The 20,766-nt window shown below is 38.0% G+C and overlaps 1 protein-coding gene across 3 annotated transcripts in view; it reads left to right on the top strand.

Annotated features, from left to right (window-relative positions):
- Positions 1-20,766, top strand: part of SLC24A2 (solute carrier family 24 member 2) — a 275,663-nt gene that overhangs the window by 136,939 nt on the left and 117,958 nt on the right. The window lies entirely within an intron of this gene.

Below are 20,766 nucleotides of genomic sequence, written 5' to 3'. Positions count from 1 at the left end.
TGAGGAGCATCTTTAAAAAACTATGCAAAATAGAAAGAACAGAGTGGTTTTTTTTCTCACCTTTAGGCACTGTATATTTCTGATTCTCCTTGTATAGTTTCATGCCTGTTCAAATTTAGCCTGAAAAATTCCAATTTATGCTTAATGCATGAAAAAGACCCTATTCCAGTAAATGTACTTTTAGATTTCAGAAATCACAGAATGAGAATACTAATAATAGTCATTCACCTAGAAAATGTTTAATGCAAAAAGTAGCATTAATAATAACAAATATTTTATATAAAGAATTTATTTTCTGATATTTACGAGTATTCATTACGCAAAACATGAGAAAGTCTTGTTTTTTAAAAAAATGAACTTTTTATGTTTCAAGCATATTGCTTACATAAAAATATAGAGAAAATATACATAAGCCAAGGTCAAGTGAGGAAAACAGTGAGGACTGTAATTTAAATTTAAACAGGCTAGAATTGGAGATAGAGGGCAGCAAGATGAATTAGAGCACAAACTTTGAATCTAGACTGCCTGAGTTCAAATCTCAGCTTGTTCACTTACAATCGTATGCACTGGGCAAGTGATTGAGTATTTCCCTTTCTCACTTCCCTCATTTTTCCCATCTGTAACATGGGGATGAAAACAAAACTGATCTCATAGGTTCACTATAATTATTCAATGAGTAAATCTATGTAAAATACATAGACCCTGCCAGGCACTAGTAAACAATAAATGTTACCTTTAAAAATCACAAACATATCTACTTAGGCTGGATGTTCTCATCCCTCAGAAGCCAATCTTCTACCTGCATTCACGTGAATTGGACTGTCCTAATAACTTTATATATTGGCTTCCAGAAGAGAGCAGAAATGAGCAATTCTAGCATCATCTCTCCCCACCACCACAAATGCCATTACTTCTATCGGCGTTTCTAATACTGCACCTTATTCTCAACATGTAAATCTTTTCCTTTCAATGGGAGATGCTATTACTCACTAAGCTATAAGTTCACAACTGAGATGTTGAGGTGAACAGGAATGTCTTTAGTTGTGAAGTGTGTCAGACGCAGTTTATTATTCACAATGACTCAAGAGCCCAATTTCATCAACTTACTTTTACAAATAAGGGTAGTGTCCAAGTGATCTCAATACCTTCAGTCCCACTCAGTTGAGTTCCAATGAGCTTCCTCAAGTAGGAAGAAAGCAAAGATGTAAAATTCTATTGAATCCTACAGTCTGTGGATTAAACACATCAGATGATGGGTATATCGATGCACAAGTGTCACACATGTCAATGTCACCCTCATGTTTTGCAGAAAAAAATTTAAAGTTGACAACTGCTGTCCTAAGCAACATGTTAATAGGGATATATTACAAGTTCTTTGCAGACTGGAGAGGCATACACAGATGTTCACAGTTATTTTGAGTAAATATATGTTACAGAGAGAGAGCTCAGACATGACAAGTCTGCCTACTCCAAAGGACGGAAGAGAGTTTGGGGCTGTTATCCTGAACACAGTGTCTGTGGTAATAAGCCCTTCTCCATCGTCTGGCACATCTGGATTAGGCTCACTTGCTGGCCCATCAATAGCAAACACTCTGCATACAGAAAAATATACCCCAAAGGATCTATGCTTAATTTGCTGCCATTTTAGGTACATGTCGATCAGTTATTCAGATTTAATGGGTGGTACCCATTAAGTGTGGAATATCAGGGACTTGTCAAAAAATAAGCTAAATATACTTGATACGAACAAGATTTAAAAAAAAAAAACGTGAAACCATCTGGCCTGAACAATGGCTCCTTTGATCTCTGCAGATCGTTCAGTGGGAAAGAGGGATTATATGTAATATTTTTATGCTATAGAGAATGAGTTTAGTAAAATGCAGGTATGATTAAGATAAATATTTATAATTTTAAAATGGGTAGCATTTAGATAAAATATTCATATTAATAGGGTCATGACAACTTACATTTGATATGCAAAGAGCATTCAAAATCAGTAGTTACTAAACTAAAATTTACTGGTTTTTATCACTGAATAAATTCACTGATTTTTTATAAGGCAGATGATTGATGAATTCATTCAGATATGTTTAAAAAAAAGAATACTATCTGTAGAAGCAGAATCTTGCAGTCACACTGCATGAAAAGTCATAGCATCACAATCTTATATAAACCACTCTCAAAGGCAAATTAAACAACAAAGCAATCTATCAAACAAACTCTATTTGGTCAATGTAAGCAGGACCCGTAGGCATAACTACTCGTTAAGTGGCCTCTGCATTAGTGAACTCGGCTTTCAGAGGAGTATATATGCTTAGCTTGGAAAATTGACCCTGTGGCTTTGGTACACTGCCAGCTGGTGTCAGCCCTATGCAGGCCATGTATGCTAAACTCATACATGCTGAGCTCCAGCTGAGCTTTGTCACCAACCCTCTCTGCTCTGGCCCCTTTCAGACTGATGACTGGGCATATCTTCACTGAGATCACTCCGCTCCCTCTAATACTAACTAGCTGTACCTACTAAGTTCTGCTGGAGTATTTACCCCTCTGGTTCCAGGTCCAGCTGTGCAGACCCAGATGGTAGGATGAGAGAGAATATGTGTGTAAGCCTAAAAGCTGGGACATCTCCTAGTCTCTGTCCCCCCTGGAGAGGCCCAGACGTATTCCAGCTCTCTCCACTCTGCAGCTTTCACCTCCCCAAAGACAAGCCAGTCTCTCCCTATACCCTGACATGGGAATTTAACACTCCTACTCACACATTCTTCCCCTCCCTCCCAACGACTGCTCCTTCCACTGAGTCAGACCTACCCTAACATGTGCAAGCTATACCCTTAGTAGGCCTACTGAGGTTGATGCTGATTTTATTTAAAGAAAAATGAAGGCACATTTTGGCAAAATTGACGGGATTTGCTGGTGGATTGGATGTAGGAGAAAAGGAGAAGAAAAGAATAAGCAGTAATTTTTTGGCTTGAACAGCTGAGTAGAATGGTAGTGCCATTCTCTACTGGAAGATAGATGGAAGAGTAACAGGTTCGGGAACAGACATAATTTCCAGTAAACATGTGTTGCTTTCATAGTCTAAACATATGTATGTTAAGTATTCAAAGATGTTTAACCCTGTCTTTGCTAAAACTACAAAAATTAGCCAGGCATGGTGGTACGCACCTGTAGTCCCAGCTACTTGGGAGGCTGAGACAGGAGAATCGTTTGAATCCAGGAGGCGGAAGTTGTAGTGAGCTGAGATCACACCACTGCGCTCCAGCCTGGGTGACAGACTCCATCTTAAAAAAAAAAAAAAAGTTTAAGCAACTTAAATTAAACAAGAAATGTGAGGATGTTTTGTAATATCTAAATTTGTGATTGAACTAATTGCAACAGCGCAGAGAGAAAGACATCTTTGAAAGTGAACTTTGGTTTTGTTAAGTTTGTTATGCCCACGAGACATTGAACTGCAATGATGAGTTGGCAATTGGAATTGGATATGCATGTTTGAAGGAGACAAATTCAGAACTAGAGATTATGCTGATGGAACGTAAGGCCAGGGGATTGTGTGAGAACACAAGAGGGCAGAGTTCCCAAGACTGAGAAGTTGGTAAAGTAGAAGGACAACCATGAGAGAATCAACAGGAGTAAGCCACATGCTAAGATGTCACATAGATATGCAGACAGGGACGTGGCCACCATCTTTACATCTGAGTGGTCTTTGGTGACTTGGTCTGAACCAGAGCAAAATCACTAGACCGACGCATCAGCCTCCTAACTATTCTCCCAGTCCCCACTTTAGATCCCCCACCAAACTACACAGCAACCAAAGCCCACTTTTATAACTTAAATCCTATCAGTCATTTGCTTTAAAACTTTCATTAGCTTACCATTTGAACTTAGAATAGAATGTAACACCCAGGGCTGGAATTAGGGTAAGGTGAGGATGGCACTCAGGCAGAAAATTTAAGGGGCTACCCAAAATCTTGGTCATCAAGATAAATATTTGAATGCAATATTTAAAGAAACAAATTAGCAAACTACAGCTCATGAACCAGCTGCTTATCCTTGTAAATAAAGTTTTATTGAAACCAGGGCCAGGATTAGGGTAAGGTGAGTAGGGAAGATTCAAGTGCAAGGTAAGAGCTGTCTTTACTTAAAATCTTGACATTTTGTTCATTGTAGATTTTATTTTGCACTAATTTTTATTTTTTGAAATATTGCATTATGTCATTTATCTATAATACTGAGTTTTTTGGTACCGCCTTAAATTTTGCCCGGGAGACAAAGTGAGGCATTCATCTACATCCTTGTCCTGGCTCTGCCTACCCCTTATCAAGGCCTATACTTTCCAGTCAACTTGTGTAGCTTTTATGGTCAGAAAACGTAAATATTAGTTTATGCTTTCAAAATTTTTTAAACAACTTAAACCCAAGTAATATGAAGGTGTTTTTTGTAGCAGTACAGAGAGAAAGGCACCCAACTTTAATATATGAAAAGATAAAGATTCAACTTATTTTCCAAATGAATCTGCTCTTCTTTATGCAGTGAGTACTCAGCAAGGCACATGGATTAATAACAGCAGGAGAGCCATTTTTAGATAAAACTGATGATGCTTTCATGGAAAGGTTCCAGGCAGATTAAAATTGTATAAGACATAATGCTTTTTGACTGCTTAAATATGTTATAGTCATAATTTTATTTTGTGATTTCAACAGAGAAAAAAGGTTTTCCTTATTTATTAGGTTATCAACTGAAAGAACCAGGCAGTTTTAATTTCTTCATTCATCTAATAAACTCAAGTTACTATGCTGAAGCATGAAGGATCTTAGAAATCCATTCACGAGCATATTTTTAAAAGGGCATATGGTTTGGGGCTTGATTAACAGAATAAATATTTGTAGGTTTTCCAAGTTAACAAAAAACTGTTTTCTTTCTCTTAGTCTTTCCTGCCTCTACTATGCCTTATGTTTTAAAGGTTGGTTTACTTCCTCTGTGAATATAACATTGTGAATAAATGAATTCCGCAGAGCTTATAAACCATTGGCTCTCATCTTAGTTAAGCTTTTATATTAGAGGAGATGTGTCTATCTCAGTTTCCCTATGTGAGACTTGAGAATTGCTAAGGCAAAATACTGTCGTCATTACAGATGGCAATAGGTTATCCAGATATTACCAATATGACCCTTATGTCCACACAGGATTATTGGTAAGAAAAACACCTGGGTGTGTCCCATGCACATACACAGCTCCAACATATCTGCCTCCATGTTTAGTGGTAAGTTCTGTCCTCTGACCAGATGATGGCTGGCATGGTGGGGGGCAGCTGGCAGGGCACCCCAGGCTTGTTCAGATGGCAGCTGGGCAGAAGTATAAGGACCTTCTGGAGGCATGCAAGGCTTCTTGAGGACTAAGCTGAGAAATTCTACCATATTCTGTTGGTCAAAGCAAGTCACAAGATTAATCTAAAACAAGGGGGAGGGAAACAAACTTTACCTACTGATAGAGGGACCTGAGAAGCCACCATTGCAAAAGGACTTCATTATAAGGAAGAGAAGAATTGCAGCCATTTTGCAAACTACCACAATTAACTAATAAAGTTAGAAAATCCACTCAATTACCTATAATAAAGTGGTACTTTTTAACAAGGTTATTATGGAGGAGGAAAGGGAATGAAGATCTGTGGGAGAGAATCTTTGTGTTGTGGGGGGGGTACTTGCAACTGCAGAATAGTGATCATTTGATAAGACCATGGAGAAATTGAAGCAGATTATGTTCCCATCTGGGATGATAATGATTGACTTGCCCTGTTCTTGATATTTATGTGAAACTGAAATAAACTGAAATTGTTGGCCTAAGCTTCAGAGCGATTCAGGATTTGTTCAGAGGTAGAAATTCTGATTTGGCTACCTGCCATCTCCAAGTTTAGATAGCTAATTGCTCCAGTTGGAGATTCTTATTTTATTTTCTTATATCTGTTTATTGAGTGCCTGTAGGGATCCAAGAATTTTACATATGTCATCTTATTTAATCTGATGATTAAACAACCCTCTGAGATAGCTGTCATCCACGTTTTATATGTGTAGGTACTGAGGCTTAGAGCCCTCCAGTAACTAGTGAGGGCCACAGAACTAGTCATCGGTAGAGTCATGACTCTTTAAAATATTTCCCCTTATTCTGAGTGTCATCCTGTAGCTTTACCCTTTTGAATTATACTCCATTTTTAATAGTTAATATTAGAAATAAAAATGTCACAATCTAACTCATTGGGAAATAACTATTCCGTTACCAAAAAAACAAACAAAATAGAAATTCCATTAGATCTCGCAGGATGTTTAAATGCTTATTTGTGGATTTTTTATTCAGTAGAGAGAGCAGGTAGAAAGAAAGTATTAGAATCATCTACCAAATGAATATCCATTGGCAATAAAGGTAAATTCAACTTACTAAAATTTGATTTCCTGTAAAACCAGTCAAGAATGTGTGCATTGACTCTAAGAGGGCTCAATTGGAGGAAAATAACCTTTTTCTCCAACTCATTGCTCTCCAGTGGTCTGAAAGTCTGTGCCCACCCAGAGGTTAACAATTCTCCAATCTCACCTGACCTATAACCTCAGGCCTGCAAGGACGAGACAGCCCTGGGTTTGGTCCCCAACTTTACAAGGTATTGCATCTGAGGCCTTGGGCTATTTACTCTTCTTGCTGAGCCTCTCTTTCTCCAGCAGTAAAATGGATTGAGAATCCTTATGGAGCTATAAATATTAAATGAATAATGCATTTAAATCAAATAATTTGAATGCTAAGTGTTATTGATTTCTCTCTCACTGTACATTTTTCAACAGAAGCTAGCACAAAATAAAGCCCAGCAAGCAAACTACCCCCCAGTACAGGTGGACTTCACTGGTTGATTGTTCTTTTGCATTTGTGTATTCCACACCTATCCTCTCCCACCACATATTTATAAAACCACAAAGTGTGATGGGAAATGGCATTTTACCAACACAGGTTCTAATCTCAGCCCTGCTCACTGAGTAAACGCTGTCTTTATGCCATCCGGTTGCTCCATCGCTTTGAACTTCACTTCCTTCCAGCTGTGAAACAAAGATGCTAAGGGAGACACTGATCGTTCTAAAACTAGGAAACAACTATGTAAAACACCACGCACTGTGCCTGGTACTTCTCCATGCCTTTATTTCCTTTGGTATTTACAAGGAAGTGTACCTATTTCCAAAAGGAGACTTTTTCTCATTTGTTTTGGGTTTTTCTGCTTCCCCCTTGTGCGTTTTTTCAAGGTGAATGCAATCACAGATGTAAACCACCCTCAAGACTACCAAAGCCTACAGAGGGGCAACGGTTAGAACAAACACAGTTGGGCAACATTGGTGCCTGATACCCAGAGCAGACCTCCGGCACCCTGCCCAGTCTCTGCCCACTGAATAGAGTTGGACCACTGGCAGTGACATTCAGATCTTTTTCCTGAAGAGCTTGAACTAATTGAGAACTTGTCAGTGTGAGTAAAATACTTTGTGCTGCCTTCTGCTCTGTTCTTTGCCTGTGCCAGAACCCATTTCAGTGGCACCAGGCTGTCAATTGGATGGGCTACATGGGTCCTTTTGGAATTCCTCCTCTCCATCAGTCAGCATTTGATACTAACACTATTAGTATTATTTGGATATTATTTAGGCTTTCAAGATACGTACCCTTTGGATGCTGGAAGATATTCCAAATAATTTTTCCCAATAATATTCCAAATAATATCTTCCAGCTTCCAAAGGGTATTTTGAAAGCCTTAAATCAGTGATTCTTAATACTTTTAAGACTCTGATGAAAGTTATGGACACTCTTCCCCCTGCTTCCTAAAAGTTTATTTACACACAAAACTTGACAGTGTCAGAAATTTCATAAACTGTCCCCCTACCTAAATTCAGACTGTAGTTTCCAAATTAAAAACCCTAGCAATGGCCAGTTATCAAGGCTAACACCTGTAATCTCAGCATTTTGAGAGGTGAGGCAGGTGGATCACTTGAGATCAGGAATTCGTGACCAGCCTGGCCAACATGGTGAAACCTTGTCTTTACTCACTCTATCGCCCAGGCTGGAGTGCTGTGACGTGATCTTGGCTCATTGCAACCTCTGCCTCCTGGGTTCAAGCGATTATTCTCCTACCTCAGCCTCCTGAGTAGCTGGGATTATAGGCACCCGCCACCATGCCCAGCCAATACCAAATAGCAGTCAGCAAATGGGTACTTTTGTCTAGAGCAACTTTGTTTTTAATGAACTAAATGAGTTTTGTTGATTTGCTCTCACGGGTTGGTTGCAAAGTACAGAAGGGAAGAGATCTTAACAAATAAAACAGATACTCTGTATTACATGTATTTAATAACTAACCATGGGGACAAAAGTGTAAACACCAAGAAGATTAACCATGTCAAAAAATAAACACCAGTAGTAGATGTTAACCTACTAAGGCAAGAAGTCACCTATTGCATACATACAAAATATGCACACATGGTTATTATGACTATATAGAAGAATGTCCATATCCTGAGAAGATAAACATATGAAATGTTTAAAGGCAAAGATGTCGTGGTGTCTGCAGTTTACTTTAAAATTACTCATAATTATTAATATAGATGTATTAATAAAGTCAACATAGAAAACGTTAAAAATGAATCTAATGGTGGAACTCTGGCTATTCTGAGCTTTTCCTATGTTTGAAATTTTTCATTGTAAGAACCTGGAGAATGAAAACTCATTATTTTGAGAGAAATGGCAACATAAGCACAATCTTTCACTTCAAAACTGGATTTTCTTTCATTGGCAAGTGTCATTTTCCCATAGGTCCAGTATATTTTTTTTTTTTGTAAGTTAATTAAATCCTTTCCAAAGATATCCAATGTTCCTATAATTTAGTAAGCAGTAAACTTTCAGTGATAATATTATGCAGTATTATATGATTATTAACAACATTTAAGATGCTCTGTGGGCGATAAGCTTATACCATGGGACCTGCTACAAAACAAAATGCCTACCAGAACCATCTTGAGAAGTTTCTATTGGCTAAAGCCAAAATTTCAGAGCCAGCAGTAATTAAGAAAAAAAGCTTTTTAATGGGGTATTGCTCATGTCATTTTTCCCCTAATTCTAGAACAGATTTTCAATTCCAACAATGAAAATAGTGCTGAACATTTGGCCAAGAACTTGGTGCTGACTATAATATATAATATCAGCAGTACCTCCTGGCTTCATTTGACAGTAATGCAGTGAGGACTTCCAGAGCACATCTTTTCCATCTCTCTGACTGTGAGGCTACATCTGTTTTCAATAGTGCACAATTTCCGTTGTTCTATTGACAGATAACAGATAAGATATGTCCTAGGAGACCACAGCTACTGTCTGGAGCCAGAATTTTTATTTTAAGGGTAAATCTCCAGCATCATCAATCCGTTACTACTTCATCAGCAAAAATTGGGTGGTAACCTTACTTAATGGTAGATCTCAATTTCATCTCTATTTTTGTATCTTATACTTTATAAGATTAGATAACTCTTGTCTTAATAAGATTAGAAAGATGCATGACATTGAAAATAATGATTTATTTTTTAAATAATGTAGTTTTTGTTCAAAGCAATGCTAATGATTAAAGCTCCAGGTTTCCCTAAATAGTTCCATAAAGATTAGATGACTTCCATTTTCTGAATACATTTTGTTCTGTCCCACACAGAGGGTGAATTCAGTATGTTTTATGTTTACTTGGGGAATGCAAAGAGAGATATATGCCTTAGAGCAGGCAAATAAAGTCATTAAGAGGCTGTGGTTTTGGCCGGGTGCGGTGGCTCACGCCTGTAATCCCAACACTTTGGGAGGCTGAGGTGGGCGGATCACCTGAGGTCGGGAGTTTGAGACCAGCCATGACCAACATGGAGAAACCCCATCTCTACTAAAAATACAAAATTAGCCTGGCATGGTGGCACATGCCTGTAATCCCAGCTACTCAGGAGGCTGAAGCAGGAGAATTGCTTGAACCTAGGCGGTGGAGATTGTGGTGAGCTGAAATTGCACCATTGCACTCCAGCCTGGGCAACAAGAGCAAAACTCTGTCTCAAAAAAAAAAAAAGAGGCTGTGGTTTCAAGTTAGATTGCCTGCATTTCAGTCCCAGTACCTCATACTACCTGTATTGCTGTAGGCGAGTTAGTTAACCTCAATCAGCCTTTTACCCCGATCTTTAAAATGGGTATATTTGCGTCCATTGAGGTACAGATAAATAAATAAATATACGGTGTAATACCAATGGAAAAGCCATAGGCAAAAAATGGACCTTGACATACAATTATAAAACATCTAGGAAAAAAATTAGAAAATCTTCAACACGGAACACTAGGAGTGTTCACTAAGTTCACTAAGTTCTTCACTACTACAGGAGTTCTTAGACTTGCTACCTAAAACTGATCCATAAAAGGAAAATTTGATGAAATTTAACCTCATCAAAATTAAAAACTTTTGCTCTGTCAAAAACCATTTTTAGAGAGTGAACGTACACATTAAAGACGGGGGAAAATATTTGCAGACCACATATCTGACAAAGGACTTATATCTAGAATATACAAGGAACTCACAAAATGTAACATTAAAGAAGCAAACAATCCAATTAGAAAATGGGAAAATATATGCACAAACATTTCACTGAAGAGATACACAAATGGCAAATAAGCACACGAAAAGATGTTCAACATTATAAGCCATTACAGAAATTCATGCTAATACTACAATGAAGTTGATCACCTGTAACCCCAGCGATTCAGTAGGCTGAGGTGGGAGCATTACTTGAGCCCAGGAGTTCAAGACCAGCCTGGGCAACATAGTGAGATGCTGTCTTTACAAAAATAAAAATGAAAATAAACATCTATGATACCACAATGAGATATCACTGCACCTTTAGAATGAATAAAATTTCAAAATGGTGATAATATCAAATGCTACAAGAAAGCAGAAACACTTCATCACGCACACATTGCTGATAAGAATGTAAAATGCTATAGCACTCTGGAAAATGGGCAGTTTTTTAAAACAAAACATGATCTTACTGTATGATCCAACAATTGTACTCTTGGGCATATAAAATTGGACATGTTTACACAGAAACTTGTACATGAATGTTCATAGCAGCTTTCGTGACAATAGCCCAAAACAGTAAACTATCCAAATGCCTTTCAACATGCAGGTCATTAAACTATGGTATATCCATACCTTGAAATATTACTAAATAAAAAGGAACAAACTGTTGATACATACAATAACTTAGACCCTAAGGAAATTATACTAAATGGAAAAAAGCAAACCTGAAAAGTATAAATATGACATTATTCCATTTATGTAACATTTATGAAATTATAGAAATTAGTAACAGATTAGTAGTTACCAGGGATTAGCAGGCAGGGGTGGGAATGGGTGTAGACAGGGGTGGCACAAGAGAGTCTTGTGGACAGGGATGCCCTCTCTCACCACTCCTATTCAACATAGTGTTGGAAGTTCTGGCTAGGGCAATCAGGCAAGAGAAAGAAATCAAGGGGATTCAGTTAGGAAAAGAAGAAGTCAAATTGTCCCTGTTTGCAGACGACATGATTGTATATTTAGAAAACCCCATTGTCTCAGCCCAAAATCTCCTTAAGCTGATAAGCAACTTCAGCAAAGTCTCAGGATACGAAATTAATGTGCAAAAATCACAAGCATTCTTATACACCAGTGACAGTCAAACAGAGAGCCAAATCAGGAATGAACTTCCATTCACAATTGCTTCAAAGAGAATAAAATACCTAGGAATCCAACTTACAAGGGATGTAAAGGACCTCTTCAAGGAGAACTACAAACCACTGCTCAGTGAAATCAAAGAGGACACAAACAAATGGAAGAACATACCATGCTCATGGATAGGAAGAATCAATATCGTGAAAATGGCCATACTGCCCAAGGTAATTTATAGATTCAATGCCATCCCCATCAAGCTACCAATGAGCTTCTTCACAGAATTGGAAAAAACTGCTTTAAAGTTCATATGGAACCAAAAAAGAGCCTGCATCTCCAAGACAATCCTAAGTCAAAAGAACAAAGCTGGAGGCATCACGCTACCTGACTTCAAACTATACTACAAGGCTACAGTAACCAAAACAGCATGGTACTGGTACCAAAACAGAGATATAGACCAATGGAACAGAACAGAGTCCTCAGAAATAATACCACACATCTACAGCCATCTGATCTTTGACAAACCTGAGAGAAACAAGAAATGGGGAAAGGATTCTCTATTTAATAAATGGTGCTGGGATAATTGGCTAGCCAGAAGTAGAAAGCTGAAACTGGATCCTTTCCTTACTCCTTATACGAAAATTAATTCAAGATGGATTAGAGACTTAAATGTTAGACCTAATACCATAAAAATCCTAGAGGAAAACCTAGGTAGTACCATTCAGGACATAGGCATGGGCAAAGACTTCATGTCTAAAACACCAAAAGCAACGGCAGCAAAAGCCAAAATTGACAAATGGAATCTCATTAAACTAAAGAGCTTCTGCACAGCAAAAGAAACTACCATCAGAGTGAATAGGCAACCTACAGAATGGGAGAAAATTTTTGCAATCTACTCATCTGACAAAGGGCTAATATCCAGAACCTACAAAGAACTCAAACAAATTTACAAGAAAAAAACAAACAACCCCATCAAAAAGTGGGCAAAGGATATGAACAGACATTTCTCAAAAGAAGATATTCATACAACCAACAGACACATGAAAAAATGCTCATCATCACTGGCCATCAGAGAAATGCAAATCAAAACCACAATGAGATACCATCTCACACCAGTTAGAATGGCGATCATTCAAAAGTCAGGAAACAACAGGTGCTGGAGAGGATGTGGAGAAATAGGAACACTTTTACACTGTTGGTGGGAGTGTAAACTAGTTCAACCATTATGGAAAACAGTATGGCGATTCCTCAAGGATCTAGAACTAGATGTACCATATGACCCAGCCATCCCATTACTGGGTATATACCCAAAGGATTATAAATTATGCTGCTATAAAGACACATGCACACGTATGTTTATTGCAGCACTATTCACAATAGCAAAGACTTGGAATCAACCCAAATGTCCATCAGTGACAGATTGGATTAAGAAAATGTGGCACATATACACCATGGAATACTATGCAGCCATAAAAAAGGATGAGTTTGTGTCCTTTGTAGGGACATGGATGCAGCTGGAAACCATCATTCTCAGCAAACTATCACAAGAACAGAAAACCAAACACCGCATGTTCTCACTCATAGGCAGGAACTGAACAATGAGATCACTTGGACTCAGGAAGGGGAACATCACACACCGGGGCCTATCATGGGGAGGGGGGAGGAGGGAGGGATTGCATTGGGAGTTATACCTGATGTAAATGACGAGTTGATGGGTGCAGCACACCAACATGGCACAAGTATACATATGTAGCAAACCTGCACGTTGTGCACATGTACCCTACAACTTGAAGTTTAATAATAATAAATAAATTTAAAAAAAAAATACTTTAAAAAAAAAAAAAGAGAGAGTCTTGTGATGATGTTATAGTTAATTATCTTGATTGCAGTGGTGGTTACATGAAGCTACACATATAATTAAACTTCTTAGAACTACACACACACTATGCACAAGCACAAATAGGTATAACTGGTGAAATCTGAATGAGTTCCATAGATTGTACCAATGGCAACTTCCTAGTTTTAATATTGTACTATAGTTGTGCAAGATGTTATCACTGGAGTAGGTTGGGTAAAGGGTGTATAGGACCACCCTATACATTTTTTTTACAACTACCTGTGAATCTATAATTATTTCCAAATAAAAAGTTATTTAAAATGTTTCCTAATAATACCTGCCATAATCCCACCTGGGATTATGAATGAGCATTTAGCCTAGTATTTCAATTGTAGTTAGTGCTCGATAAAGGTCAACAAAGATTTTATATATTAACTGCTACTGTTGCTACTTAATTGGAAGAATGTGTCTTGGAAATGAGATTCAGGTTCGAATATACACTCCGTGAAAGCAAGGATTTGGGCTATTTTGGTCACTGTTTTACCCCTACACCTAGAAAAACATAGCACATATAAGATGCTCATTAAACATGTGATGAAGAATGAATGGATGATTTTTTAAATGCCATGAAGGAGGATATTTGGCAAATGGAGCAAGAGGGAAAAACATGGTAATATCCCAGCTGAGCACAGATAAAATGACAATTTGCCTGGACTCCCTATGAGAGCAAAGGATGGCAGATGGGGTGAAGGGAGTGAGCTGAGATGTTGAGGATAAGTTTGAATCTTAATGTGACTCAGTCTACCCTAAACTGCATCAACCCCAGGGACAATTGAGAAGGTAACTGTCCTCATGTCAAGCCCCACTAATGGGACTCCTAGTCCTTACCATGTACTCTGTTTTCCAGGGTGGCCAGGTGTATCATGGTCAACACCCAGTGGAACTGTTTCTTCCTGCCATGTTCTCCACTTCACTGCATGGTGGGGCTATTCCATTCAACCCTTTCACCAGCCGAAACAGAGGACCCCTACTGCACTCACCTCAGCCATTAGTAGTACAGGGTCAATTGGACCACCAGAAGAAAGACTGTCTCTCTCAGGTTAAAGGACCGATACAACAGTGTCTGGGCACAGGGTCCTAGGGACGAAGCCAGAGAATTTTTTAATGACGCCACCCACTCTGTATTAGTCAAATAGTTTCCACTGACCCTGCTGTAGGCCCCAGCACAGGACCCAGTCACCTCAATTCTTTTGTGCCTTATGGTGAGTTTCCTGCATGTTTGAGAATCCTCCTTCCTTTCAAAGCTCTAGTCTCACCACTTGTAATCAACAATCAAAACTTCTATATTTGCAGAGCATCTGTGGGGCACACTGGTGGGCAAAATAGGAAGTATAAAGATGTATAATATGTAAAACCCCCTCACTCAAGGAGCTTACAAGTCCAACAAAGCAGGCAAAATGGCAAACACAAGCAATCGGGAGCATTGTGAAATGATGACTTTAAGTAACACAGGAGTTCAAAGAGGTGAGGTTTGATATTGTTGCATTTCCACAGGAATGAGGAAACAGTAGCCTGGTCAGAGCACACATCCCAGATACCTGGGAGGAGACTGATTCAAGAAGCAGTGGGTCACTCGCAGTGTCAAATGCCAAGAGGAAAGTGAGACAATTCAGTGTTGGACTGAGAAGAAGCTATTTACCTCCAGCCTCATTATGGATGAGCATATGGGCTCATTAAAAATATATAAGATCTGATTTAACTTATTTATTATTAAACATGCATTTACTGAGTATCGAGCACCACTATGCTAGGTACTGTGGAATAATATCAAATGAAATAGACATGGTCTTTGCCCTCAGAAGAGTGCTCAATAGTGAAAAAGAGAGAGATGAGACAAATAAGACAAAAGAATGAACAAGGGAGGAAGTGGGGAGGAGGGGACACACAGTGGGAATGGAATGTGGAAGTAGCCAGGCAGTGCTTGAAACGAACTTGCTGCGTTCCACTTTTATAACTCATCTTCGTGACATGAATGAATTTAGCTTCCTCTTGGCCTCTCTTGAGAAAAAAGAGCGATCAAGGAGTGAGCCTGGTTCTCATTATCAGTGCATTTTCAACGGAAAATGTTATATGCTTGATATTTGTGCCCTTTATTTCTCCCCAAGTTTACTTACATTTGCATTTATATCATTAAATATTTAAATTGGGTTTATATGATGTTTTGCTTCCTGGAAATTCCAAAGCTAAATTCAGCAAATCTGGCATCTGTATTTTTCTACCTACATGGAAATTGTGCCAGGGTCCTTTTGGAGTCAGGTACTGATATAGTGTCATTGAAATTTCTGTGATTAGAAGTTAAACGTGGTGAAGGATTAATCTGCTATATTAATGAGACTGCACAGTTTATAGCTAGAAAACTGTAAATATGAAAAGTTATATGTATCAAAATCACTATATTACATTCAAATTGAGGGTTTTGTTCTCTTTGAGATTTAGGGTTTCTTATTTTTTAAAAAATCTCCTTTTTTTAAAATAAAAGATTAGCAAAAAAAAATTCTTACCATTAATATTATCTAAAATTAAATTACACCCTCAATTATATCAGTTTTAAAATGCATTTTAAATATCTAATGCCCTTTGCTCAATGAATTCTATTAATGTATGTGTTGTTTATAATTTTATAGACACAAGCTTGTTCTTTATACTTTTATAGTCTTTGCCAGCTTCTCTCCAAACAAGAATAGATGCTAAATCTAGAATTAATAAATGTGTGATAAAGTGTGATCACAAAAATAATGATTAGGCCACAGGTAATCCTCTTAAGTATATTCTTAAATGTAACACTTAATTTTAAGTGATCAAATAATGAGTACCTACCCTTTCTATCTAGTTAATTTAATGATATAACATATTTATTCTGAAATACAGGTTCCATAAGGACAGATATTTTTGTCAAGTTTGGGCCACACCTAAATCCTAGGAACCTAAAAGAATCCTTGGCCATATATAAGTGTGCGATAAATATTATCAAATAATTACTGTTAAATGAATGAATGAATTTTCTGTATTCAAAACTTGCCATTCACACTGTCTCACTGAAGCTTTAAATACCAAGAGTGATTATTTTCATTTTTTGAGCTTGTTCTTTCCCTGAAACAAAGAAATAGCACTAGTTCCTTGAAGTGTCAGAAATAAAGACAGAGCCCACCGGAACTTCCAAATAAACTAAATATAGAATAATGTATCATGACCGCAGTGATAACGGGGACCACCAGGGGGCACCTTTTTTTTCCCACCTATTACTGAGCTATCAACTCCATATTACAAGTCAAATATGGAGCAACTCATTTGCAGTTTTACTTAAATCTGTGCCGTTCTGAAGGCATAAAAAGTGCCTCTGTGACCTTCAAGAGACAGAAATAATAATAGTAAATCATGACAATAGTAACTGAGTCTAAATAATGATGCTGGAAGAGACAAAATAGCCTCTGTAACTTTCTCTACTCCCAGATACTAGCGTTTTGTACAAAATGAACACAAATAAAAGCTTTCATTCTAAATTCACAACAATCACTTGCCACTATTTTCTCACCTCCATTGGAAGTCAGAGCTCATAAACAGTTCTTAATGTATGTGAACTATTTTTTACTATATTTGAAGTTGTATTATCTGCAGCTTCCTCACAGGTCACTGCAAGGAAAATGCCACTTTCTCATTTCCCCAACACTTAGGAAGGCTCTGGAGCCCAACTGTCTGAGTTCGTATCTTAGCTCTGCCACTTGCTGGCTACGTGGCCTTGGACAAATTGTCCCAACTCCATCAGCCTCAGGGTCCTCCTGTGTTAAAAGGGGGAGTATGTGTTTATAATACTTGTAATTGTGAGGATTCGATGAGATATTTTATATATATATATATAAAACACTTGGCACACATTATTACTGAAATCTGCCTCATTTGCTACAAAGTATTCTGTAGTTTGTTCCACATCAGCATTTGATGGACCTTTTTAAAAAATCACATCTTTCAAGCTTGCCCAACCCGCAGCTCGCAGGGCACAAGTGGCCCAGGACAGCTTTGAATGTAGTCCAACACAAATTCTTAAACTTTCTTAAAACATTTGAGTTTTTTTATTTGTTTGTTTTAGTTCATCAGCTGTCGTTAGTATTAGTGTATTTTATGTGTGGCCCAAGATAGTTCTTCTTCCAGTGTGGCTCAGGGAAGCAAAATGGTTGAACACCTGTCTCAGACACGTTCCTTAAAAGAAGTAAGGCAACCAAGACTTAATAGATGAATGCATATTGCGTTCTTTACTAGTCAAAGGAAATTTGTGTGACTAATGCCAGAACACCACTAGCAGATTGTGTTTGATTGGCATATCAAAATTGTTCATTAGCAATTGTGAGAATTGCTAAAATGGTACAACAAAGTAAATTAGGAACATCTGGATTTTTCAGGGGAAGGCAAGAGATAGTAGTGGTAGTTGGGTTGTTAATTCCTAAATTAAATGAATTAACACTGGTGCTTAGTATCCTAAGTACAGAAATAGCCTGAGGCCCTTCTTGCCTCTCTTTCTCCATTTGTAAGATAAGGATTACTGTCTTCTATGTATGTACTTAATAAGAAAGATTAATTAGTCCTTTAAGAGGTAGACTTAAATAATCACCATTACTATTAATTTAGCCAGTGACGCAAGCAGCTGAGGAGCTCTGGTAACTGACACAGAAGCACACAGTTCTGTTCTGCCTGGGTGCTCTCACTCACCCAGGCCTCTTAATTGCATTTTAAGTAGCCACAGTTAGGGACCATGGAAGGCACAGAGGTGAATCCTGTCCTCAAGGATCTCACAACTTCCAGTATTAGGGAGGTTAACTGAAGGAGTTGGGTAAAATATATTAATACATTCCATATAGCTTATCAATTTTGTGAGAGGCATTGAAAGAATTCATTTTTGAAAGTTTGTGCTAATGTTCCAGTGGGGTGCACAAGATAATTATTTGGGATGCAAGAAAAAAATATTAAGACTTCTATTTGTTATCTTTTTTAAAAGAGGGAAGAAATTAGTCCATGTTTATGTAATGGTTGACAGTAGCACACAGATACATAAGTAGATAGTCTGGGAACAGTGGCTCATACCTATAATCTCAGCACTTTGGGAGGCTCAGGTGGGAGGATCACTTGAGGCTAGGAGTTTGAGACCAGTCTGGGCAATATAGCAAGACCTTGGCCTCTAAAAAAAAATTTTTCTTTCGTAATTATCTGGGCATCATAGTGCTTTCCTATAGTCCCAACTACTTGGGAGGCTGAGGCAGGAGGATTGCTTGAGCCCAGGAGTTTGAGGTTGCAGGGAGCTATGGTCACACCACTGTACTCCAGCCTGGGCAACAACAGAGCAAGACTCTATCTGATAATGGTATATGATCAAGAAATTTTGGAGATTCCGATTACAATTGTGTAGATTTAACTTGTCAGTTAAATTCTGCTTCGTGAAGTCACCCTGGCCCCCTTGCTTTACTGAGTATTCCATATTCCAAATTGTTCTTTAAGTGTCTCTAAACAGTTTATCTTCTACTCCTTCCATATTGGTGAAGATACCTATTCTTCTCAAACTTTTTTCTACTATCTCAAATATTTCATGATCATGAAGATTATTCAAACAAATCATCAAAAGGCTTTGCTTCCAAAATGTGAGCTTTCATTACCACACTTCTTACTTAGATCATTTCTACCCCTTCTGTCCATCCCAGTGTATTTCTTTAAACTGGATTGTAAAGTGGGTACTCCTGCACCCTGGGCTGTCCTTGTCAGCACTTCATTGTTCTCTGAGATTCCTTCTTTGCAGAAGGGCCATGATTGTGGGATAATTACCCAGCAACCAGTCAAAGTAATTTGAATTTAAATATGTATTTCTTTCTCTAGGAATTGATTTAATCTCCCCTCTCTTAATGTTTTAGGGAATATGTTAAGATACAGTAAAAGGAGGGAGAAAGAGGTGAGTTTCCATCTGACTAAGAGGTGGTAGGGTGCCTTTCCTTTTACGTTGCAGATTTGGGGCCTTTGCACCTTGTATCTAGTCTTTCAATAGGCTTTGAGGTTTATTCACCTTTAACAAGGAGAGACATTTTGAATGTTTTTATTTATTACCATGGTGTATTGAGAGAAAAAGGAAACATCATTTTACACTTTCATGTTAATTTTTTAAATGAAAATCAGTCATTCAAATCATTCCTCACCAAATCTTTCTGAATTCTAAGACATTAAAATTCATGTCCATTGGAATATTGGATTCATATTTTAATCATGGGCATATTTGTTTCCAATTATATTTTTGACAAAATAATTATATGTTTAAGTTTATTTCTATAGACTTTATAATGCTTCCAGGTCCTTGGCATAACCCATTGTAGGCACATTTTGCAGGACTTGGTGGAATGTTAAAGTAGTGGAAGTTTATGGCTGTTACTTAGCTTTTGCAACAAATTCCTTATTGTTCCCCTATATCTGATGCCACATCACTGACCAAAAAAAAGCATCCCTTAGTTTACACACTTGTATTTTGGCCTATGAAGTCTTCATGGTGACCCATTTGATCGTGTGATTTGTAAGTAGATAATTACCAGAGTGAACCATGGACTTGTTAGTATCCTGTTACTGAGTGGCACTGAGGCAGCTGGACTACAGTATTGGCCTAATTTTTATGTGTGTGAAGTAGGACTGGGGGCCTGTATGTGGTGAAAGGTTATATACAAAGTTCCATCAAAACTACACTTTATAGTCAGTAAAATCATTTCTGGCTTTCAAGGATCAAAGGAAGAAAGAAGATTTAAGGACGCTGGACTGATTTATAGCATCAAAATACTATCTAAATGGGCTATGCATTTTATTATCTGGGGTGGAAGCATAAATGGACAATTTCAAAACACCTATCAAATAAGTAGCAAAATTCCTGTATAGAAATGGAATTTCTGGCAGGGCACGGTGGCTCACACCTGTAATCCCAGCACTTTGGGAGGCCAAGGCAGGTGGCTAACCTGAGGTCAGGAGTCCAAGACCAGCCTGGCCAACATAGTGAATCCCTGTCTCTCCTAAGAATACAAAAATTAGCTGCGTGTGGTGGTGGGCACCTATAATCCCAGCTACTTAGGAGGCTGAGGCAGGAGAATTGTTTGAACCCGGGAGGCGGAGTTGCAGTGAGCTGAGATCATGC

This window comes from Chlorocebus sabaeus, chromosome 12 (genome assembly GCF_047675955.1).
Source record: "Chlorocebus sabaeus isolate Y175 chromosome 12, mChlSab1.0.hap1, whole genome shotgun sequence".
Taxonomy (NCBI): domain Eukaryota; kingdom Metazoa; phylum Chordata; class Mammalia; order Primates; family Cercopithecidae; genus Chlorocebus; species Chlorocebus sabaeus.
Note: the sequence above shows the minus strand (reverse complement) of the source record. Positions and strands in the feature narration are given on the sequence as shown.